We start from the raw sequence: 26,680 nt of genomic DNA on the forward strand, positions 1-26,680 counted from the left end.
GAAGGCATCCTTCTCAGGTGAGTCCTGTCTGCCACTCCCAGCTACTATATTAGTTTCGGTTTCACTTGCAGTCATTGCCAGATATAGTCCTTACTTCCAGTGCTATTCTGACCTTTGAAGGAGATCGTTTGATGGTATTGCTGTGGAGCTCTTGTCTGGCGTGGACTGTCGTGATTGGGATCGCCTTCTCTGCTCGTGACTGGATAAGTCTATCTCTGCTGTAGATTGTTTGTTTGTTTGTTGCTGTCTTCCCCTGTTGTTCTCCTAGACATGAGTGATGGAGACTAGTGCTCCCATCTGCCTTTCCCCAGTCTAGTCTTGCTAGGGTGACTGAGGGTTTAGGCATCCTGCTCGCTGCACGGGTTCACACCCCGTCTAGGGTATCACGGCAGACAGATGCCAGCTTAGGGTTAGTCAGGGGTGGCCATTCTATTTCCCATCCGTAGATAAGGGTCCCCCTTCCCCTCCGTCTGGTGCGACACGACTGCTGCTGGGATAGCGGTCGTGACATATAAGCCGTATCTCTTGGTGAAACGGGACACGGTTAAGCTCAGCTGTTATACATATTGCTTTACTCTCTTTGTTTTTTCCTCTCTTTTCCCTCCCTTTCCCAAACCCTGTCACCTTAATGGAAAAAAAAAATATTAAATAGTGCTAATTATGGCGCCCAAGGTATACATGTGACCCTTTTTTGCGGACCAGCTTTGTGTAAAGACGTAAATCTAACTGAATATTCAAATATACAGCTAGTTCTTTCTCTTTCTTTTGTTTTCACATTTTTTTATGTTTTAGCTATGATCGTCACTAAAATATGTACTTTCAACGTTAAAGGGATGAACACACCTGCAAAGAGGAGTCAGATATGCAACTTTCTAGGCAAAGGCAACAAAAAGGTAGGGATAGCATTTTTACAGGAAATAGATTTTAGAAACAAACATGTTCCTACCTTTCACAGTTACAGTATAATCAATGGTTTCATAGCACATCACCGCAAACCGCCTCTAAGGGAGTCAGTATCGCAATGCATAGGTCACTCCCCTTTGCAATGCGTTTATCTCAAATAGATCCCGACGGGAGAAACGTTTTTCTTAAAGGAGTTATTGGCATGCAGATGTTGACTTTGGGAAATATTTACACCCCAAACAAGTCCCAAATTGAATTAATGTGTAAGGGACTTTTGCAATTTAGAGAATTAGCAGAAGGCTGTATAATTCTAGGCTGAGATATGAATGTTGCCCTAGATATGTCAGTGGATTCCTCCAGCTCCTCCACATCCGCTTCAAAAGCGGCTCTGGGGAAGCTACGGGCATCCCTGGCGATTGCGGGTTTAGTTGATACCTGGCGAACATTGCATCCAGGAGAGAGAGATTACTCTTTCTTTTCCCATGTGCATCAGACCTACCATAGGATTGATTATTTACTCGTTCCTCTACAACAGTTGCATCTATGCCAACACTTGGAAATTGGCAGCATTTTACTATCAGATCATTCCCCAATCTTCCTGAGCTATAATCGGTGTACAGATGGAGACTGAACTGTACCATCCTTGATAAAGACTTAAATGTAAAAGGTATAAAGCTCTTCAAGAGTATTTTAAACTTAACGATTCTTCAGGAATATCTAGAGGCCTTCTATGGGAGGCTCATAAATCTGTAATTAGAGGACATATTATAACTATAGCGGCACACACAAATAAACTTAGAAAGAAGACTATACTAGATTACAGGAAAGGATTAAAGACTTAGAAAGGTCCCATAAAACACTGGCCTCACCGGACGTACTTGAACAACTCATTTATACATATACAGAATTGAAAAACATCTTAAATGTTAAAACAGCTAAACTATTCTTTTCCACCAAGTATAAATACTATGCACACGGTAATAAGGCGACTAAACTATTAATGGCACAAATAAAGAAAAGAAAGACCAGCTCACATATTTCATGAGTTAAAAATCCCTCGGGACGAGACCTGTACACGACTGATTTGATAGCTCAGCAGTTTAGTAATCATTATAGCAACCTGTACAACCTTAAACCTCAAGAGACACAAACTGAGAGGAAATTACGTAAAATTAAGATTGATTCTTGGCTTTCTTCTCTCATATTGCCCTCCATCTCAGCCAACCAATCTGCCCTCTTAGGCTACTTTCACACTTGCGGCAGAGAGATCCGGCAAGCAGTTCCGTCGCCGGAACTGCCTGCCGGATCAGGCAAAATGTATGCTAACTGATGGCATTAGTAAGACTGATCAGGATCCTGATCAGTCTTAAAAATGCCTGATCAGTCGAAAAAATGCATTGAAATGCCGGATCCGTCTTTCCGGTGTCATCCGGCAAAAACGGATCCGGCATTTATTTTTTCACCTTTTTTTCAGTCTGCGCATGCGCATACCGGAACGACGGATCCGGCATTCCGGTATTCTGAATGCCGGATCCGGCACTAATACATTCCTATGGGAAAAAATGCCTGATCCGGCGTTCAGGCAAGTCTTCAGTTTTTTTAGCCGGAGATAAAACCGTAGCATGCTACGGTTTTATCTTTTGCCTGATCAGTCAAAACGACTGAACTGAAGACATACTGATGCGAACTGAACGGATTACTCTCCATTCAGAATGCATGGGGACATACCTGATCAGTTCTTTTCCGGTATAGAGCCCCTGTGACGGAACTCTATGCCGGAAAAGAACAACGCAAGTGTGAAAGTAGCCTTAGTTAAACGCTTTACCATGATACAACTGGAAAAAGCATTGAAGGAATCACCTATAAATAAATCACCTGGCCCAGATGGGTTACAGATCCCATATTATAAGGCTTTTAGGTCGGTTTTACTGCCTAGAATGCTGGAGGTATTTATAGATACTTGCGATTTACACCAAGGGAACCAGCCTAACATACAGTCAAGAGATTGAGACAGGTGTAAGAACTATGCGGAATGTAAACACTGTACTATAGATTGAAATTAGTGAAAATAGTGTAGTGCAGAAGTGTAAAAAGTGGTCTGGTCTTTAAGGGTGTTTAAGGTAGGGGAGCAGAGGTGGTTAAACACACAAACACGTGTGTAACTGACTGCTATTTATTCAGTCAAAATTGTTGTTTTTCTTTAAATGTTTTCGAATGTGACACCAGATATGAGTTGCGCTGGTGACACTGTGCACTTGCTGCAGGGCTTTGACTGACACACACGCTGGCAGGCAACTGCAATTAGATTACACAGGAAAAAAAAAAAAAAGCAGACTGATGTTCTAGCCCTAATAAGGGCTCTTTGGGGTGCTGTCCTTACAGCAGAGATCAGATGAGTCTTTCAGGACTGTAGTGGACACTGAATACACTGGCCTAGCTATCGATTTCCCTATTAAATCAGCAGCAGCTACACTGTCCCTCCTCTCACTAAGAATGCAGCTTCCGAATGAATCTAAAATGGATGCTGTCCAGGAGGTGGGAGGGTCTGGGAGGGAGGGTCTGCTGCTGATTGGCTGGAATGTGTCTGCTGACTGTGAGGTACAGGGTCAAAGTTTACTCAATGATGACAAATAGGGGGCAGACCGAACATCGCATATGTTCGTCCGCGCGGCGAACATGAACAAGATATGTTTGCCGGGAACTATTCGCCGGCGAACTATTTGGGACATCTCTAGTGGACTACAGGCCCCAAAAATTATGCATTTAGCGTACATAAAATAATTTTTTTGTTCCAATAGCGTTTGTCATTCTGTGTAGATGCGGTAATGCTGCAAAACCGCAAACCAATGCTGCACTACCCAAATGCACTATATAGAAAGTATATTATTGGTATATAACACCCCTGCTTCAATCAGTATTTTTGGGGGGCAACTAGTAACTCACACCAGTAGAAATTATTTGTTCCGATAGCGTTTGTCACTCTGTGTAGCTGCAGTATCGCAGCAGAACCACACACCACTGCTGTACAATACAAATGCACTATAATATACTTTCTATGTTAGAAAGTATATTATAAGTATATCGCACCCCTCAGTAAGTCACACCTATTGATAGCACACCTATACCAGTCCTTAAAAGGACTTTTGTGGCCCTATTAGCTAGCGTTTGGTGTCCCTAACAGTCTGTCCCTGCTCCACACAGCAACCTCTCTCTACACTGGCAAAACACGGAATGTAAAATGGCGGCCAGATCGGGTTTATTTATAAGGTAGGGGGTATGTCCATGTGCTGAAATGTCTCAATTGGCTGTCCTGTCCCACATGATGGATGTGTCATGGGTCAAAGTTCTTCACAATGTAAAAGAATATAGCGCCGGCGGACATCGCCATATATTCGCCTGTTCGGAGAACCGCGTACGAGCAAAGTTTGCTGCGAAATAATCACCGGGAGAACTGCAAGGCCATCTATAGCAGCAGGCACTCGCCCCTAATGTTTTAGAGAGTCAGCTCATTAGCAGACCCTCACCCCCTAATGCTTTAGATGCTCATCTCAGCAGCAGGCCCTCACCCCTAATGTTTTAGAAGGTCAAATCAGCAGCAGACCCTCACCCCTAATTTTTCAGATGGTCAGCTCAGCAGCAGACCCTCACCCCTAATGTTTTAGAGGGTCACCAGCAGGCCCTTGCTCCTAATGTTTTAGAGAACGCTAGCAGGCCATCAGTCATCATTTTTCAAGGGTGTGTATGATGCCCTCCTTTATGTGTAACAAAGGGTGTATTGGAGCGCTGGTTCCTTGTAATTTTTGGCAGCCCTTTCACTTAGTGCATAGGCTTTATGAGTGTAAGAGTCCCACTACCTGAACAATTGTACCACAATGTGAATGAGGCCCTACTTTATGTGATATATAGAGATGTCCTGAACTATTCGCCGGCGAACATCGCTTGTTCGCGTTCGCCGTGGCGGGCGAACATATGCGATGTTCGGTCCGCCCCCTATATGCCATCATTGAGCAAACTTTGACCCTGTACCTCACAGTCAGCAGACACATTTCAGCCAATCAGCAGCAGACCCTCCCTCCCAGACCCTCCCACCTCCTGGACAGCATCTATTTTAGATACATTCGGAAGCTGCAGTCTTAGTGAGAGGAGGGACAGTGCTGCTGCTGCTGATTTAATAGGGAAATCGTTAGCTAGGCCAGTGTTCTGTGTCCACTCCAGTCCTCAAAGACTCATCTGATCTGCTGTAAGGACAGCGTCCTGACAGCACCCCAAAAAGCCCTTTTTAGGGCTGGTACATCAGTCTGCTTTTATTTTTCTTTTTTTTCTCTGTAATCTAATTGCAGTTGCCTGCCAGCATGTGTGTCAGGCCAACAGCGTGTACTGTGCCCACTACTGCCAGTGCCCAAGTGCCACCACTCATATCTGGTGTCACAGTAGCTTGCATTTAAAAAAAAAAAAAAAAAAAATTTCACTGTAATATAATTGCAGTTGCCTGCAAGCGTGTGTGTCAGGCCTACAGCGTGTACTGTGCCCACTACTGCCAGTGCCCAGTTGCACCACTCATATCTGTTGTCACAGTAGCTTGCATTTAAAAATAAAAAACAATTTTTTCACTGTAATATAATTACAGTTGCCTGCAAGCTTGTGCGTCAGGCCTACAGCGTGTACTGTGCCCACTACTGCCAGTGCCCACCACTCATATCTGGTGTCACAGTAGCATGCATTTAAAAAAATATATATATTTTTTTCAATGTAAGATAATTGCAGTTGCCTGCAAGCGTGTGTGTCACGTCCACAACGTGGACTGTGGCTACTACTGCCAGTGCCCAGTGCAACCACTCATATCTGGTGTCACAGTAGTATGCATTTAAAAAAATAAAACAATTTTTTCACTGTAATATAATTGCAGTTGCCTGGAAGGGTGTGTGTCAGGCCCACAGCACATGTGTTGAATCTGATCGTACGACGCTTTGTGCATAAGTACCCAGGCTTACAGGACGTCCTCAAGCAGGCCAGGAAGGTGTGTCGCCATTTCAGGCGTTCCTACACGGCCATGGCGCACTTTTCAGATATTCAGTGGCGAAACAACATGCCAGTGAGGCGCCTGATTTGCGACAGCCCGACACGTTGGAATTCAACACTCCTAATGTTCGACCGCCTGCTCCAACAAGAAAAAGCGTCAACGAGTATTTGTATGACCGGGGTGCTAGGACAGCGTCTGCGGAGCTGGGAATTTTTTTGCCACGTTACTGGACGCTCATGTGCAATGCCTGTAGGCTTATGCATCCTTTTGAGGAGGTGACAAACCTAGTCAGTCGCACCGAAGGGACCATCAGCGACATCATCTCATTTGTTTTCTTCCTGGAGAGTGCCCTGCAAAGAGTGCTGGATCAGGCCGTAGATGAGCATGAAGAGGAAGAGGAAGAGTTGTGGTCACCATCACCACCAGAAACAGCCTTATCAGCATCGCTTGCTGGACCTGCGGCAACGCTGGAAGAGGAGTCTGAGGAAGAGGAGTCAGAGGAGGAATGTGGCTTTGATGAGGAGGAAGACCAACCACAGCAGGCATCCCAGGGTGCTTGTTGTTACCTATCTGATACCCGTAGTGTTGTACGAGGCTGGGGGGAAGAACAGACCTTCAATGAGATCAGCGAGGACGAGGAAAGGGACATGAGTAGCTCGGCATCCAACCTTGTGCAAATGGGGTCTTTCATGCTGTCATGCTGTTGAGGGACCCTCGTATAAAAACGCTGAAGGAGAACGACCTGTACTGGGTGGCCACGCTACTAGATCCCCGGTATAAGCAGAAAGTGCCTGATATGTTACCGAATTACCGGAAGTCGGAAAGGATGCAGCAGTTCCAAAATAAATTAAAAAGTATGCTTTACACAGCGTATAAGGGTGATGTCACAGCACAACGGGAATCTAACAGGGGAAGAGGTGAAAGTAATCCTCCTCCTACCATGGAGGACATGCAGAGCTTTTTAAGTCCTACGCATCGCCACAGCCCTTCGGGGTCCACCCTCAGAGAACGACTCGACTGACAGGTAGCAGACTACCTCGCCTTAACTGCAGATATCGACACTCTGAGGAGCGATGAACCCCTTGACTACTGGGTGTGCAGGCTTGACCTGTGGCCTGAGCTATCCCAATTTGCGATAGAACTTCTGGCCTGCCCCGCTTTAAGTGTCCTGTCAGAAAGGAGCTTCAGCGCAGCAGGAGGTATTGTCACTGAGAAGAGAAGTCGCCTAGGTCAAAAAAGTCTAGATTACCTCACCTTTATTAAGATGAATGAGGCATGGATCCCGAAGGGACTGACAGTGGGGGATGCATTTGACTAAAAAAGGCCTGATGAGATGCCTTAGGCTATAAAATGGTCCACACGCTGCTGTATTTTATCTCTGCATGCCGGATGACTTGCGTGACTTCTCCGCCACCAACTAGGGTTCAAGCCGCAATGTTTTAGTGCACTTTCTGCCTGGAAAACATCATTTTTTCCGGCCGCTGCTACAGCAGCGGCTGCAACAGTACCTGGTTTTTCAGGCATGTGTACATCCAAAATTTTTACTTAACATACCACTCATATCGGGTAGCACAGTACATTGCACGGCGCACGCGCAGTTTCCCAAATTGGAAGTAAGAGGACCAACCAAGCATCTTTTTCCATCTCCCGGTTCCTAAAATCTATTCCACACACCGGCCCCTGATAGGGGACGTAACAGGGATTAAACTGATAGGAATAGCACTACTTAACATACCACTCATATCGGGTAGCACAGTACATTGCACGGCGCGCGCAGTGCCCCAAATTGGAAGTAAGAGGACCGACCAAGCATCTTTTTCCATCTCCCGGTTCCTAAAATCTATTCCATACACCACACCGGCCCCTGATAGGGGACAAAACAGGTAAGAACAGATTTTTTTAATAAAAAAAAAAGAGGACAGCCTCTGCGGAGCTGGCTATTTTTTGCCCGCGTTACTGAACGCTCATGCACAATGGCTGTAGGCTCATGCGTCCTTTTGCGGAGGTGACAACCTGGTCAGTCAAACCCAAGGCAACATCATCGACCTCATCCCATATGCGTTTTTTCTGGAGCGTGCCCTGCGAAGAGTGCTGGATCAGTCCGTAGATGAGCATGAAGAGGAAGAGTTGTGGTCACCATCACCACCAAAAGCAGCCTTGTCGTCGTCGATTGCTGGACCTGCGGCAACGCAGAGAGAGGAGTCTGAAGAAGAGGAGTCAGAGGAGGAAGGTGGCTTTGAGGAGGTGACAGACCAACCACAGCAGGCGTCCCAGGGGGCTTGTTGTCACCTTTCGGGGTCCCTTGGTGTTGTACGTGGCTGGGTGGAGGAAGAGACCTTCATTGACATCAGTGAGGACAAGGAACGGGACATGGCTAGCTTGGTATCCAACCTTGTGCAAATGGAGAGTTTGCGGTTGTGCAAATGGACTGTTTACGGTTGTTTGCGGTGCCTTAAACGGGGAGTTTGGTCTGTCATAGTTTGGTCTGTCACTGTGAAGCCGGCGTAACCCTTACACTACCTGATCGATACAACATCATACCTGATGTTTTAAAGCACGTTATTCCAAACAATTTAAGAATGTTAGGTTATTTATGCCCTTTATGGATTAAAACCCGACTCTGCGTCAACTACGTAATTTTCCATGGGAGTTTTGCCATGGATCCCCCTCCGGCATGCCACAGTCCAGGTGTTAGTCCCCTTGAAACAACTTTTCCATCACTATTGTGGCCAGAAAGAGTCCCTGTGGGTTTTAAAATTCGCCTGCCTATTGAAGTCTATGGCGGTTCGCCCGGTTCGCCCGTTCGCAAACATTTGCGGAAATTTGCGTTCGCCGTTCGCAAACGGAAAATTTTATGTTCGCGACATCTCTAGTATTATACAGGTTGCATCGGAGTGCCTCTTACTTGTAATTTTTGGCAGCACTTGCACTTTATATACAAGTAAATATACAGGAAAGAATGTTTCCTAACAATTTTTCCTCTAAAATCGATTTTATCTTCGGTTTGGTGCGTATTATTGTCAGTCTGTAAAAGTGGCGTACTACTCGGACAACATCGTTCCCAGCAGCGACCTGGGAGTCCAAGATGCATCCAGACATCCTCCCCATGTTGTTCCCGAACCATTTCATGTGAACCAGACACCCTCCCCTCAGGGGGTGTCTGGTTTAATGCTCGGGTTCTCCCATTGACTTTCATTGTGCTCGGGTGCTCGGCCGAGCACCCAAGCGTCCCGAGGTGTTCTACTGGAGCACCCGAGCACTTTGGTGCTCGATCAACACTACTTATTATCTGAATGAGGCATTCAGACATCCATGTATTTACTATTGCCCTTAAGTCAGCATTAATAATTAAAAATTCTAGCCCTATTATATATAGGACTCATATAATATACCCACTAATAACACCTTCAGACATTGGCATGAAAAATGAATAAAAATAATACTAATATCAAACCCTTTAAACCTCTCTAGAGTCTCAGATGCTCTTCTCGACTCCCCGCAGATCTTTAGGGATACCAGTGGCGTACCGCCCATAGAGGCAGACCACGCCACTGCTATGGGGCCCGCGGCACTGGGGGGCCCGTAGCGCAGAGAAGGCCCTGCCCACACTATTTGGCCCCGCCCACTCATGACCTGCTGCAGCCGGCTATGCGGCTGCTTTTCTCCCCAGGGTCCAGCCCCAACATCAACTCATCTTCCGCAATCGCCTCAACACCCCCCCTCCCCCTCCCCCTCTGACCTGACCTCCTCCTGACCATCTGCCGGAATCAGGATCAAACACCAGCCTGCATGTGGCGCTGGTGCCGCTGGCCAATCAGCACAAGGCAACTCTGTTGAGGCAGCTGCTGATTGGCCAGTGGCGCAAGGGGGCGGGCGGGAGAATCGGCTCGAACTTCGCCGTCGGCCCTTCACCAGAGACGAGTCAGTGTGCCTGCCCTGAGCTGAGGAGAGAGAGGGAGTCCGGAGGAAGATTCTGAACTCTGAAGCAGTGAGTAGTACTGTGAGTGAGCACTGAGCAGTGCACCGGTTGTGTCCCTGGCTGGCTGGCCTGAACTTGAGTCTTGAAGTAAGTCACTCGTCTCAGACTCAGTCAAGTGAAGTACCGTTCGTTCGTCCCTGCCGTGTCACTGCCGGCTGCACTCCCTGCAGCAGTGCCTGGCCCTGCCGACTAGTCCGAATTCGAAATATATTATAGCACAATGTACACAGAGATATTTACCACTACTGACTTATGGAACCCCAGAAATAGTGCCCCGGCCCCCAACCATCATGGCTGATGTCCCATGTGACAGGTCCCAAAAATCTAGCATATGTCCCAATTAACAGGGCACCCCAAATAAGGAGACCTGCAGGCTGCAGCAGATATCCCATGTGACAGGTCACCCTCAGGAAACCCCTAAGGCTCCATTCACACGTCCGCAATGTGTTTTGCGGATACACGGAGCCACGGATCCGCAAAACACGGAAAGCGACAATGTGCGTTCCGCATTTTGCGGACCGTACATTGCCGGCACTAATAGAATATGCCTGTTCTTGTCCGCAATTGCGGACAAGAATAGGACATGTTCTATTTTTTTGCGGAAACGGAAGCACGGATGCGGAAGTGCGGATCCGCAAATGTGGATGCGGACAGCACATTCCGGCCCCATTGAAAATGAATGGGTCTGCACCCATTCCGCAAAATTTCGGAACGGATGCGGATCCATTTTGCGGACGTGTGAATGGACCCTAACAGTTTCTGTAGGTCATGTATAAATTTATTTAATGGGGGTGTGGCACGGGAGGAGCCAGGTCAGGAAGTGGGAGGGGCCATGGTGAGTAGTGGGCGGGATTAAGGGGCCCAATTCAGATTTTTGCTATGGGGCCCAGTGATTTCTATGTACGCCTCTGAGGGATACCCTTCCACGTGAAGCATACACACTATCGTTTCCAATAACAAATCTATGTAGCCAAGGATCCCTTCCTACCTCTCAGGAGCTTGCATCTCATATGCATTTGAAGAGCTTCTCTCCCTTCCACAACCGGTATTTGGCCCAATATCTAAGATCTTCCCCCTCGATTCCAATGGCCTCTACTGAACTTCATCAGTTTGAAAAGATGGCTCTACAGCTTAAAGAACCGAAGGGGAAGATATATTCTCTCTATTACATATTGCTACCAAAGATTTATCATAATGAATATTGGTTCATTTCCAAATGGGAAAGAGACTTGGGAGTAAAGCTATCAGAGGAGGAGAAGCTACACGTTATGTCTTCCACTTTTAAAACCTTTATATGTGTAAAGCTGCAAGAAAACTATTTTAAAGTATTAACAAGATGGTACTATACACAAGCCAAATTAAAAGCTCTCTACCTGGACCGTGACCCTATGTGCTGGAGATGTGGAAGGGACAGAGGTACCTACTATCATATATGGTGACAATGCCCTAAAATTCTGAATATCTGGAAACTGGTATGTGAACAACTAGCAAAAATACAAGGGACTAACTTCCCGTTATCCCCTCGGATCTGCTTATTAGGTCTTATGACAGAAATACATAGCAAGACAGTGCATGAACAGCTAATTAAATTGCTTCTAGGAGCAGGTAGGCTACTTGTAGCCAGTTTTTGGAAACAGTCATAGATCCCCACCTTAGACCATTGGTTAAATAAGAGGACCAACTTTATCCCTTTGAACAATTTGCCCACTGAGAACCACCTACCACAAAAGTTTGCAAAAGTGTGGAGACACTTGCTGAGATATAGAGGCCTAGAGATAACAAATTCAAATTCTATATAGCCAAGGGGAAATACCCAAAAGGATAACTTAATATTGCCTTTAGGCCTTAAGGGAAATTACAAATCGTGACAGGATATTCCCTCCCTCACCTTCCCTTTTCCCTCTTTTTATTTATTTTCTTTTAGTACGATGACTGGACAATACATTGATCAATGGAACTAACCTTTATTGGCTAAGTTTTGAGGGGACTTCTCCCCTAATACGATATTGACGATAATTGTTAAAGTTATGAGGACCATCATATGTCTTTGGATATGTATTTTTGTTCATGATTTCACTACCTTTATTAAAATATCTTTATTGAAAATAAAATATATAAAATTAGCAAAAAAAAAACGAAAAAAATAAATAAAATTCTGACAGATCAGAAGAAGGGTAAAATAAATGGTGATGTCAACAAGGACAAACAGGGACTTTAGTAGCGCCATCACTAATGAGGAGTCAACATAGTGGCCCAGTCACAGAGTGAGGAAAGTTGAAACAACATGATGAGTCAACATAGTGCCCCAGTCACAGAGTGCGGAGAGTGGCAACCGTATGTGGAGTCAAAATAGTGCCCTAGTCACAGAGTGGAGAGGTGGGGGAAAACAACAGTGGCAGTAACAGCACAAGACAGTAGGTAGAAGATGGCAGCAGAGGTAGAAGGTGTGTGGTAGCATCAGAAAAGTGACTGAAGCATGTGGCCTGAAGTAATGGGCCTTTTTTTCGCAATGTTTTGGTGTGGCACCCAGAATGATTTAGTCTGATGCGTCAGGCACTGCCGTGGGGAAATCCAGGCTGATCCAAGCCAGATTCATCTTTAGAAAGGTTAATCACTCAATATTTTGTGTTGAAAGACAAGTTCTCATTTCGGTAGCTATTCCCCTCGTAGCACTAAACACCCGCTCTGATGTCACACTATTTCTCACGCTTCGGTGTGGGAGGGAAACACCACACCGAGCATAAGAGGGAAGGGGGGAACAGGGAATCAGGCCTGAGAACTTGGGTTGGAAGATGGACACCTCCTAGTAAAACACTAACCTAAATTCTGACTAACTACCAGTATGAACAGACCCCAAGCCCTATTGGACCCTGGTACTAATGGCAGGGACAAGACTACCTGATCCTCCAAAAGGAAGGACGAACAGGAGTCTCGTTCAGGCCTAATACAAACAATAGGGAAAAGACACACAGAACCCAAACAAAATACAAAAAGGGAAAGGTAAGACTAAACTTCAAACGGGCTATGGAAGCACCAGGAACTCAGCAGAGATCCACACACCAGTAATCCACAACTGAAACTGAAGCAATAAACCACACAGCATTGTGGGACAAGCAACTATAAATAAGGAAGGTTAAATGACCACATTAGCAACACCTGAGGCAAGGGGTGAGGCCATCACCAGAAACAACACAGGTGCCTATTGATCCACAGGGAAAACCTGTCAGATCAAACCACGTGTTGCCAGTCTCACCGATCTCCTGCCACCTGTCGCGGAAACGTCTGTGACACTATTGGCCGGGCAGGAAAGCTTGTCCAAGGCAAACTCAGCCAGTTGTGACCACAAATCAAGACTGGATGCCCAGTAGTCCAGGGTATCTTGAATTTGTGGTGGCAGGGTGCACTCCAAGTATGCCATCACCTACTAGTGCAGATTTTGCCCTATGTTCTGCTGCTGCTGGGATGTTTCTTCAAAGACTCCAGACTTAATTAGCTGCTGATGGAGTTGGTGCTGCTCCTGCTTCCACTCTCCAGGAGTCATCACAGCGGCGTGTCCGTGCCGAGGGCCCCCTCCGGTCAGACCTTTGTGAGGATGTGCGATGGCGCACATAGGCAGCGCCCAACTAAACACCTAGGATGTCTTGATAGTAGTTGACTTTATCCTCCCTCTCAGCAAGTGGAAAAGAGGTCCTCATTTTGGAGCAGTAGCGAGGGTCTAACATGGAGGAGAGCCAGTAGTCATCCCTCGGCTGAATGGTGATAACACAGCTGTCACTACGCAAGCAACTCAGCATGCATCTAGGCATTTGCACGAGGGACTCCCTGTCTTCATCTCCACTGCCACGGCGTATCTGGGTCATCTGCCTGGTCTTCCACATCACCATCCAGCTCCTTTTGCTCCTCCTGCTCATCCTGCTCCTATCCTGTCATTTGTGCAGGTAAACCACCCATTTTTGTATACATTGCTTGTGTGTGAATGTCCTCCTCCTCCTTTTCCTCCTCCACCAGTTCAGCCCCCACAGGGATCAGGTGGCAAGGAGATGTAGGCGCCATGTCTCTTGTCCACTGACCAGCTATTTTTATCAGCATCTGTTCCAGGACATGAAGGAGTGGAATGACATCTTTAATCCCATAGTCCTGGTGACTGTAATGAAAGTGGCCTGCTCAAAGAGCCTGAGCAAACGGTAGGTTTCACGCATGAGCTCCCACTGGCTAATGTCTAAGTCACACAAAGGAGTACTCCTGTCTGCCTGCATCATCAAGAAGTCATTCATGGCCTTCCTTTGCTAATATAGTCGGACCAACATGTGGAGGGTGGAGTTCCAATGGGTAGAAACTGTCACATATGAGGAAATTAGTGTTGAACGAATCAAAGTTCATGAAGTGGACTTCAATCCAAATGGGTGAAAACATTGCATATAGATGTTTTGCAGCGTGAGTGGAAAAAGTGCATACGCAGTTTCCTGGCCATTTTCAAGATGTCTTGCAGTTGGGCGAAAGACTTGAAGAACCTCTTTACAACCAGATAAAATACATGCACCATGCAGTACACATGTGTCAGCCCTCCTTGACAAGGGTCGACACAATGTTATTTCCGTTATCGGTGGCCATTGTTCGGATCTTCAGTTGGTGAGGAGATAGCCAGCAGCTAATTTCGTTTTGAAGGACTTGGAGCAGTTCCTACCAGGTGTGACTCCGTTCACCCTAGCAAACCAGGTGCAGAATAGCGTGACACTGCCATGCTCTGCATAGGTGGTATACTGGAGTAGCACTCAGAACTGTGCCTACAGTGAAGGATGAGGACCAGGCTGAGGATGAGGAGGCAGAGGAGGACATTGGCACATGACTCATAGCTTGAGAAAGCGGAGGTGGCATCACCTGGCTGTTGTGGTGTGGCTGGGCAGGAACCACATTTTCCGAGTGAGCCATAAATGACATTTATTGTCCTTGACCATAGTTACAACTCCACACGTCGGCATTGCCATGAACTTTACCAGACACCGACAGGATCAAGGACTGGCCCACTTTCTGCTCAACATACGTGGCCAGGGCTGGTACAGCCTTTTTGAAAAAGTAATGACGTCTTGGGACTCTCCACCTTGGCTCGGCATAAGCCATCAGTTCTTTGAAAGGCGCAGAGTCAACCACATGGAAAGAGAAAGACTGTAGTACCAATAACATTGCCGGGAACATGTTCAGCTTCTGTACCATTTGATAAATGCATGCGCAGTTGCAAGAAAAAGTATGTGAACCGTTTATGAACCGAATGATATGGATTTCTGCACAAATTGGTCATAAAATGTGATCTGATCTTCATCTAAGTCAAAACAATAGACAATCTCAGTCTGCTTAAACTAATAACACACAAAGAATTAAATGTTACCATATTTTTATTGAACACACCAGGTAAACATTAACAGTGCAGGTGGGAAAAGTATGTGAACCCCTAGACTAATGACATCTCCAAGAGCTAATTGGAGTGAGGTGTCAGCCAACTGGAGTCCAATCAATGAGATTAGATTGGAGGTGTTGGTTACAGCTGCCCTGCCCTATAAAAAACACACACCAGTTCTGGGTTTGCTTTTCACAAGAAGCATTGCCTGATGTGAATGATGCCTCACACACAAAAGAGCTCTCAGAAGACCTACGATTAAGAATTGTTAACTTGCATAAAGCTGGAAAGGGTTATAAAAGTATCTCCAAAAGCCTTGCTGTTCATCAGTCCACGATAGGACAAATTGTCTATCCCTAGGAGTAGCCGTCCTGTAAATATGACTGCAAGAGCACAGTGGTGCAGGTGAAGAAGAATCCTAGAGCGTCAGATAAAGACTTACAAAAGTCTCGGGCATATGCTAACATCACTGTAAGCGAATCTACGATACGTTAAACACTAAACAAGAATGGATTTCATGGGAGGATACCACAGAGGAAGCCACTTCTGTCCAAAAAAAAAACATTGCTGCACGTTTACAGTTTGCACAAGAGCACCTGGATGTTCCACAACAGTACTGGCAAAATATTCTGTGGACAGATGAAACCAAAGTTGAGTTGTTTGGAATAAACACTATGTGTGGAGAAAAAGAGGCACAGCACACCAACATCAAAACCTCATCCCAACTGTGAAGTATGGTGGTGGGAGCATCATGGTTTGGGGCTTCTTTGCTGCGTCAGGGCCTAAACGGATTGCTATCATCGAAGGAAAAATGAATTCCCAAGTTTATCAAGATATTTTGCAGGAGAACTTAAGGCCATCTGTCCACCAGCTGAAGCTCAACAGAAGATGGGTGTTACAACAGGACAATGACCCAAAGCATAAAAGTAAATCAACAACAGGATGGCTTAAACAGAAGAAAATACGCCTTCTGGAATGGCCCAGTCAGTCCTGACCTCAACCTGATAGAGATGCTGCGGCATGACCTCAAGAAAGCTATTCACACCAGACATCCCAAGAATATTGCTGACCTGAAACAGTTCTGTAAAGAGAAATGGTCAAGAATTACTCCTGACTAGGGATGAGCGAACCCGAACTGTATAGTTTTGGGGTGTCCGTGACAAGGACCCGAACCCGAACATTTTCGTAAAAGTCCGGGTTCGGGTTCGGTGTTCGGTGCTTTCTTGGTGCTTTTTGAAAGGCTGCAAAGCTGCCAATCAACAAGCGTCATACTACTTGCCCCAAGAGGCAATCACAGCCTTCCCTTCTATTGCCATGGCTGTGATTGGCCAGTACAGCATGTGACCCAGCCTCTATATAAGCTTGGGTCACATAGCGCTGCACGTCACTCTGCTATGATCAGTATAGGGAGAGGTTGCAGCTGCGACGTTAGGGCGAGATTAGGCAGATTAACTCCTCCAAAAGACTTCATTCTGTGATCGATCTGCAGCTGTGGATCATTGAAGTGCTAATATTGACTTGCTCACTTTTTTGAGGCTGCCCAGAGCGTTTTTAGATCACTTTTTTTCTGGGGTGATCGGCTGCCATTTTGTGACTTGTGGTGCGCCAGCACAAGCTATCACCAAGTGTATTTAACCATCGATAGTGTGGTTATTTTGTGCTATATCCTACATCAGCTGCAGGCTGAGCCTGTGTCACCGAAGTGCATTTAACCATCAACAGTCTGGTTATTTTTTGGCCATATACTACATCAGCTGCAGGCTGAGCCTGTGTCACCGAAGTGCATTTAACCATCGACAGTCTGATTATTTTTTGGCCATATACTACATCTGGTGCAGGCTGAGCCTGAGTCACCCAAGTGCATTTAACCATCAAGAGTGTGGTTATTTTTTGGCCATATATTACATCGGTGGCAAGTTGAGCCTGTCACCCAGCGCCTAAAAAATAGACCTGACATTTCTATTCAACCAAATCTGTACTGTTTTAGCTGGTCAAGTTATTTGTAGTGACCGTAAAAGCACACTTTTTTTTCTGGGTTGAAAAACCATTCCCAAATTTGCCATTCTCAAAATAACTAGTTTCTGGTATTTGAGGCCTACTTGAAATCTATCCCAAAAAGAATATCTTACATTGAAGCTAGTGATAGTGTCATTCAGAGAAACCTAAGACACACGCTAGCGTGCTGATAGAAATCTGATTGTGTGATTAAACCTATACCTGTCACACAGCGCAAAAAAAAACCAGGCCTCACATCTCTATTTAACCAAATCTCTACTGTTTTAGCTGGTCAAGTTATTTGTAGTGACCGTAAAAGCACACTTGTTTTTCTGGGTTGAAAAAACATTCCCAAATTTGCCATTCTAAAAATAACTAGTTTCTGGTATTTGAGGCCTACTTGAAATCTATCCCAAAAAGAATATCTTACATTAAAGCTAGTGATAGTGTCATTCAGAAAAACCTAAGACACACGCTAGCGTGCTGATAGAAATCTGATTGTGTGATTAAACCTATACCTGTCACACAGCGCAAAAATAAACAGGCCTCACATCTCTATTTAAACAAATCTCTACTGTTTTAGCTGGTCAAGTTATTTCTAGTGACCGTAAAAGCACACTTGTTTTTCTGGGTTGAAAAACTATTCCCAAATTTGCCATTCTCAAAATTGTGGTGAACGGTAACAATGAGGAAAACATCTAATAAGGGACGCGGACGTGGACATGGTCGTGGTGGTGTTAGTGGACCCTCTGGTGCTGGGAGAGGACGTGGCCGTTCTGCCACAGCCACACGTCCTAGTGTACCAACTACCTCAGGTCCCAGTAACCGCCAGAATTTACAGCCATATTTGGTGGGGCCCAATGCCGTTCTAAGGATGGTAAGGCCTGAGCAGGTACAGGCATTAGTCAATTGGGTGGACGACAGTGCATCCAGCACGTTCACATTATCTCCCACCCAGTCTTCTGCAGAAAGCGCACAGATGGCGCATGAAAACCAAGCCCATCGGTCTGTCACATCACCCCCATGCATATCAGGGAAACTGTCTGAGCCTCAAGTTATGCAGCAGTCTCTTATGCTGTTTGAAGACTCTGCTGCCAGGGTTTCCCAAGGGCATCCACCTAGCCCTTCCCCAGGGGTGGAAGAGATAGAATGCACTAACGCACAACCACTTATGTTTCCTGATGATGAGGACATGGGAATACCACCTCAGCACGTCTCTGATGATGACGAAACACAGGTGCCAACTGCTGCGTCTTTCTGCAGTGTGCAGACTGAACAGGAGGTCAGGGATCAAGACTGGGTGGAAGACGATGCAGGGGACGATGAGGTCCTAGACCCCACATGGAATGAAGGTCGTGCCACTGACTTTCACAGTTCGGAGGAAGAGGCAGTGGTGAGACCGAGCCAACAGCGTAGCAAAAGAGGGAGCAGTGGGCAAAATCAGAACACCCGCCGCCAAGAGACTCCACCTGCTTCTGACCGCCGCCATCTGGGACCGAGCACCCCAAAGGCAGCTTCAAGGAGTTCCCTGGCATGGCACTTCTTCAAACAATGTGCTGACGACAAGACCCGAGTGGTTTGCACGCTGTGCCATCAGAGCCTGAAGCGAGGCATTAACGTTCTGAACCTTAGCACAACCTGCATGACCAGGCACCTGCATGCAAAGCATGAACTGCAGTGGAGTAAACACCTTAAAAACAAAGAAGTCACTCAGGCTCCCCATGCTACCTCTTCTGCTGCTGCTGCCTCGGCCTCTTCTGCTGCTGCCGCCGCCTCGGCCTCTTCCTCTGCCTCTGGAGGAACGTTGGCACCTGCCGCCCAGCAAACATGGGATGTACCACCAACACCACCACCTGCGTCACCAAGCATCTCAACCATGTCACACGGCAGCGTTCAGCTCTCCATCTCACAAACATTTGAGAGAAAGCGTAAATTCCCACCTAGCCACCCTCGATCCATGGCCCTGAATACCAGCATTTCTAAACTACTGGCCTATGAAATGCTGTCATTTAGGCTGGTGGACACACACAGCTTCAAACAGCTCATGTCACTTGCTGTCCCACAGTATGTTGTTCCCAGCCGCCACTACTTCTCCAACAGAGCCGTGCCTTCCCTGCACAAACAAGAGTCCGATAAAATCAAGTGTGCACTGCGCAACGCCATCTGTGGCAAGGTCCACCTAACCACAGATTCATGGACCAGTAAGCACGGCCAGGGACGCTATATCTCCCTAACTGCACACTGGGTAAATGTAGTGGCAGCTGGGCCCCAGGCGGAGAGCTGTTTGGCGCACGTCCTTCCGCCGCCAAGGATCGCAGGGCAACATTCTTTGCCTCCTGTCTCCTCCTCCTCCTACTCAGCTTCCTCCTCCTCTTCTTCCACCTGCTTATCCAGTCAGCCACACACCTTCACCACCAACGTAAGCACAGCCCGGGGTAAACGTCAGCAGGCCATTCTGAAACTCATATGTTTGGGGGACAGGCCCCACACCGCACAGGAGTTGTGGCGGGGTATAGAACAACAGACCGACGAGTGGTTGCTGCCGGTGAGCCTCAAACCCGGCCTGGTGGTGTGCGATAATGGGCGAAATCTCGTTGCAGCTCTGGGACTAGCCGGTTTGACGCACATCCCTTGCCTGGCGCATGTGCTGAATTTGGTGGTGCAGAAGTTCATTCGCAACTACCCCGACATGTCAGAGCTGCTGCATAAAGTGCGGGCCGTCTGTTCGCGCTTCCGGCGTTCACACCCTGCCGCTGCTCGCCTGTATGCGCTAAAGCGTAACTTCGGCCTTCCCGCTCACCGCCTCATATGCGACGTACCCACCAGGTGGAACTCCACCTTGCATATGCTGGACAGACTGTGCGAGCAGCAGCAGGCCATAGTGGAGTTTCAGCTGCAGAACGCACGGGTCAGTCGCACTGCGGATCAGACACACTTCACCACCAATGACTGGGCCTCCATGCGAGACCTGTGTGCCCTGTTGCGTTGTTTCGAGTACTCCACCAACATGGCCAGTGGCGATGACGCCGTTATCAGCGTTACAATACCACTTCTATGTCTCCTTGAGAAAACACTTAGGGCGATGATGGAAGAGGAGGTGGCACAGGAGGAAGAGGATGAAGAGGGGTAATTTTTAGCACTTTCAGGCCAGTCTCTTCGAAGTGACTCAGAGGGAGGTTTTTTGCAACAGCAGAGGCCAGTTACAAATGTGCCAGACAGGGCCCACTACTGAAGGACGAGGAGGACGAGGATGAGGAGGAGGTGGAGGAGGATGAGGATGAAGCATGTTCACAGCGGGGTGGCACCCAAAGCAGCTCGGGCCCATCACTGGTGCGTGGCTGGGGGGAAACACAGGACGATGACGATACGCCTCCCACAGAGGACAGCTTGTCCTTACCTCTGAGCAGCCTGGCACACATGAGCGACTACATGCTGCAGTGCCTGCGCAACGACAGCAGAGTTGCCCACATTTTAACGTGTGCGGACTACTGGGTTGCCACCCTGCTGGATCCCCGGTACAAAGACAATGTGCCCACCTTACTTCCTACACTGGAGCGTGATAGGAAGATGCGCGAGTACAAGCGCACGTTGGTAGACGCGCTACTGAGAGCATTCCCAAATGTCACAGGGGAACGAGTGGAAGCCCAAGGCGAAGGCAGAGGAGGAGCAAGAGGTCGCCAACGCAGCTGTGTCATGGCCAGCTCCTCTGAGGGCAGGGTTAGCATGGCAGAGATGTGGAAAAGTTTTGTCACCACGCCACAGCTAACTGCAACACCACCTGATACGGAACGTGTTAGCAGGAGGCAACATTTCACTAACATGGTGGAACAGTACCTGTGCACACCCCTCCACGTACTGACTGATGGTTCAGCCCCATTCAACTTCTGGGTCTCCAAATTGTCCACCTGGCCAGAGCTAGCCTTTTATGCCTTGGAGGTGCTGGCCTGCCCGGCGGCCAGCGTTTTGTCTGAACGTGTATTCAGCACGGCAGGGGGCGTCATTACAGACAAACGCAGCCGCCTGTCTACAGCCAATGTGGACAAGCTGACGTTCATAAAAATGAACCAGGCATGGATCCCACAGGACCTATCCATCCCTTGTGCAGATTAGATATTAACTACCTCCCCTTAACAATATATTATTCTACTCCAGGGCACTTCCTCATTCAATACTATTTTTATTTTCATTTTACCATTATATTGCGGGGCAACCCAAAGTTGAATGAACCTCTCCTCTGTCTGGGTGCCGGGGCCTAAATGTGTGACAGTGGCCTGTTCCAGTGGTGGGTGACGTGAAGCCTGATTCTCTGCTATAACATGAAGACAGATTCTGCGCTGACATAAGGCCAGATTCTCTGTTACGGGACCTCTCTCCTCTGCCTGGGTGCCGGGGCCTAAATGTGTGACAGTGGCCTGTTCCAGTGGTGGGTGACGTGAAGTCTGATTCTCTGCTATGACATGAAGACTGATTCTGCGCTGACATAAGGCCAGATTCTCTGTTACGGGACCTCTCTCCTCTGTCTGGGTGCCGGGGCCTAAATGTGTGACAGTGGCCTGTTCCAGTGGTGGGTGACGTGAAGCCTGATTCTCTGCTATGACATGAAGACTGATTCTGCGCTGACATAAGGCCAGATTCTCTGTTACGGGACCTCTCTCCTCTGTCTGGGTGCCGGGGCCTAAATATGTGACAGTGGCCTGTTCCAGTGGTGGGTGACGTGAAGCCTGATTCTCTGCTATGACATGAAGACTGATTCTGCGCTGACATAAGGCCAGATTCTCTGTTACGGGACCTCTCTCCTCTGTCTGGGTGCCGGGGCCTAAATGTGTGACAGTGGCCTGTTCCAGTGGTGGGTGACGTGAAGCCTGATTCTCTGCTATGACATGAAGACTGATTCTGCGCTGACATAAGGCCAGATTCTCTGTTACGGGACCTCTCTCCTCTGTCTGGGTGCCTGGGCCTAAATATGTGACAGTGGCCTGTTCCAGTGGTGGGTGACGTGAAGCCTGATTCTCTGCTATGACATGAAGACTGATTCTGCGCTGACATAAGGCCAGATTCTCTGTTACGGGACCTCTCTCCTCTGCCTGGGTGCCGGGGCCTAAATGTGTGACAGTGGCCTGTTCCAGTGGTGGGTGATGTGAAGCCTGATTCTCTGCTATGACATGAAGACGGATTCTGCGCTGACATAAGGCCAGATTCTCTGTTACGGGACCGCTCTCCTCTGTCTGGGTGCCGGGGCCTAAATATGTGACAGTGGCCTGTTCCAGTGGTGGGTGACGTGAAGCCTGATTCTCTGCTATGACATGAAGACTGATTCTCTGCTGACGTGAAGCTAGATTCTCTGCTATGGGACCTCTGTCCAATTGATATTGGTTCATTTTTATTTTTTTAATTTTTATTTTAATTCATTTCCCTATCCACATTTGTTTGCAGGGGATTTACTTACATGTTGCTGCCTTTTGCAGCCCTCTAGCTCTTTCCTGGGCTGTTTTACAGCCTTTTTAGTGCCCAAAAGTTCAGGTCCCCATTGACTTCAATGGGGTTCGGGTTCGGGACGAAATTCGGGTCGGGTTCGGATCCCGAACCCGAACATTTCCGGGAAGTTCGGCCGAACTTCTCGAACCCGAAGATCCAGGTGTTCGCTCAACTCTACTCCTGACCGCTGTGCACGTCTGATCTGCAACTACAGGAAACGTTTGATTGAATTTATTGCAGCCAAAGGAGGTTCAACCAGTTATTAAATCCAAGGGTTTACATACTTTTTCCACCTGCACTGTGAATGTTTACATGGTGTGTTCAATAAAAACATGGTAACATTTAATTATTTGTGTGTTATTAGTTTAAGCAGACTGTGATTGTCTATTGTTGTGACTTATATGAAGATCAGATCACATTTTATGACCAATTTGTGCAGAAATCCATATCATTCCAAAGGGTTCACATACTTTTTCTTGAAATTGTATACGGTTGTCTTTTTACAATCGCCTCGATAATCAATTGCTGGTGAAATGAGTGACGAGGAGTAGAAGGAGGTGGGGGAGCATCAGGACCAGTAGATCATGGGAAGGAAACATAGCTCCCTTCTGCTGAGGTGGTTGAGCCTTGACTGCTGGAAAAGGGTTTTGGGCCACTTGGAAATGCCTCAGGCTGTACCGCAACATTAGCGCCACAGTTTTACCAGGTTACTTTATGGTGATGCTGCATGTGTTGACGTAGGGCGGTGGTGCCAACATTGGCACCATGGCCACACTTCACCTTCTGCCCACAGATTGTGCAAATGGCCACACTGATGTCCTCTGTTGAATTAAAAATTTAAAATCCCCACACTGGCGATGATTGCATTTTACCCCCACCACTGTGTGCTGACTTCCTGCCGCTGCCTCTATGATCCCGTGCACCGCTAGTTACAGACAGGCAGGCTCCTGTGTAGCAGACGGTCTGCCCCGTGCACATTTGACTCCAGATCTCACACTTCTGCCACCCTGCTTACTCAGCCACACACTGCCACCCTGCTCCTGTCTCACAGGCAAGCTTTCACACTCACCCTCTAATGATGATGATTAAGCCCCCTCTTGACCTGTCTTCCGCGTGTGATCAGCTATATCTTTATCCACTACTGATGTCACCCTCACCAGTCCCAGGGCCGCGTGCCTGATTGCTCTCAACACATGCTCCCATGCTACTCTCATCGTTGCTACTTGCCCTCCTACAGTAGGAAACATCAGGTCTATCCTCTAAATCTTGGCTAGGCAGTTGCTGCTGACTCTCCTCAATAAGCTCGTACTCACTGAAAAGTGGAGCAGAGCCGGCAGCATACAATACTTCCCGAGCAGAAGGAGCAGAAAATGAAAGAGGCGGGTTTAGGACAGGTGGGGGCACAGAGCTTGTTACCTAGGCCATGCCAACTAAGTGTGGTGTCAAAGGAACCCACCTTCTTCTGGCTGGGGGTGTCTGATGTCAGTTGAGATAATGTTGAATACCGAGTCAACCATTCAAGGACAGCTGGGTTGCTGTACAAATCCCTTCTTCTTCTGCTGCTACTTCTGCTAGCTCAAGAAACATTTTTGCCACTGCCCATTCCCTTGGAAGGCCCTGGCTCCTGTTTGTCGGACATACAGTACAGTAACACTAACTAAGTGTAAAATAGCAGTAGTATTAGAACACAATTTGACCCCAGTTACAAAATGAAGGATTAACAGAATTACTTATGTATAAAAGAATGTTATCCCCACAAAATCAGTAGTATCAGACCACTATTTTACACCAATTACAAAATCTAAGATTAATTGATTTACTTATATATAATCGAATGTGAAGCCCACAAAATCAGTAGTATCAGACCGTTATTTCACCCCAATTAAAGAATAAAGAATTAACAGATTTACTTATGTATAAAAGAATGTGAACCCCCCAAAAAAATCAATAGTATCAGGTCACCATTTTACCCCAACTAATAAGTCTAGATTTCATGGATTTACTTATGTTTAAAAGAACATGAACCCCACAAAATCAGAAGTATCAGAGCGCTATTTGACCCCAATTATAAAATCAAGGATTAACGGAATTGCTTTTACAATATGTATAAAAGAACAAAATAACCTAAAATCTGTAGTATTAGAACACTTTTTAACCCCAGGTAGTGCAGCAAGGTGTAATACAATAGATCCTATTAGCCAAGCTTTGCACTGTTCATTTGGCCCCTGCTCTCTCCCTATAGTGTGTATAAAGCCTCCCTATTATATCCGTACAGTATCACTAAGCTGTCCCTGAACTGTTTAAAAGGAATATTTTGTAAATAAAAAAAATTCTAATCACTATCCCTAGCGGCTTTCACGTATCTCTCTGCACTAAGTTCATAGTAAAATGGAGGATACTGGGCAGGATGATGCTTTTTATAGTACTGTTACATCACAGGGGCTGGCTATCTGCAGATTGGCTGGCTGCACAACATTATGGATGATCCCTCCTTCCCGGGCTTCTTACTTTCACTTTGTAACATATGCAGCGGCCATTTTAGAACAAATTTGATTCGATACTGCGAATTGCCAGGAGATTTGGATTTTTCCTGAAATTCGGATGGAATTCCACGGATGCTTTAATTAGTTGAACACTAACCACTACCATTGTTTGGAGGGAATACGGTGGCTCTCCTGTGTGGGCAATATGCAAGGTGCATGTGTCTAAGCTGACTACCACTGATGAAGAAGGCTGCAATAATTTGAAATGCGTATTGTTATCCAAGCCCTGGGAAGCGCTTCCAAACTCCCCTGCACCATCAGGTTGCCTCCATCCATTGACAACACCGGGAATTAAAGCGCGCGCTAAACGCCAGACACAGTCAGCAGCCCTCTGACCAGAGGAAAAGACAGCAACATACGCATCGACAGACTGATCCACAAACAGCAGCCCTTCGCTGTCATCGCATCCATCTGCAACCGCGCTGCCGGCCCTGTCTATCCATAACCGCACTAAGCATCCACAGCACACAGAGGATCCTGCGCGGAGACACCCATATAGAAGAACCAACGATCCTCCAGAAAGGTAACAGCGACCAGATAGCCAATTTTAGGTGGGACGCCACCAGGCACTGGTTCTCTGAAAATAACTTTTGCATAGCTGTGTATACACATACATCGGATCTGGAATGCTGCTGATATATTCTTTTAAACCTGTCACAATTTAGATCTTTGTACTAACTTTTTACTTATTTTAATCAACTGAATCCATCTCAGACTATTGACTATATTTGTCTAATATTTAAAGTTCTACATACCATGATTCTGAACTTATAGCCCAATACAGGGTGTTTTATCATCACATTTTCACATTATTTTTCTTTATTCATTTATCCATTCATCTATTTTACACCACCCACTCCTCTCCCTGTACATTGGGAGTGACCTATATTGATAACGTTTTTATTACTACCCAAATAAATATAGTTTTTATCATATACACACTATCCCTTGTCCTTTGTTGATATCTGCTGGTGACCTCATATAGAGTGCCTGTCTTCCTATGTTCCTATAACCACTACCATTACCGCTACACAGTTACTACTAATACTTCTACACACATCTTTTACTACACACATTGACTGCCTTGTCTGTTTTATGCTATGCTGATATTGCTGCCAGTACTATTGCCACCACATGCCAGGATTACCCTAACCTTTCCACATCCACACTGTACTGCTTTGGTTCCCAGATAAAAGGAAGAACTGTTCAGAACAAGCCACTCTTTCTTCTGACAAATAACACATGTGCTTGTATAAATATGTGCAGGCATTATGGCCCTGTTGAAGCAAAGTTATTAGATGCTTGTCTAGAATGAGCCACTATTTCTTCTGACATTAACATATGTGTGTTTATAAACAGGAACAGGGATCTGT

This window comes from Bufo bufo, chromosome 1 (genome assembly GCF_905171765.1).
Source record: "Bufo bufo chromosome 1, aBufBuf1.1, whole genome shotgun sequence".
Lineage (NCBI taxonomy): Eukaryota > Metazoa > Chordata > Amphibia > Anura > Bufonidae > Bufo > Bufo bufo.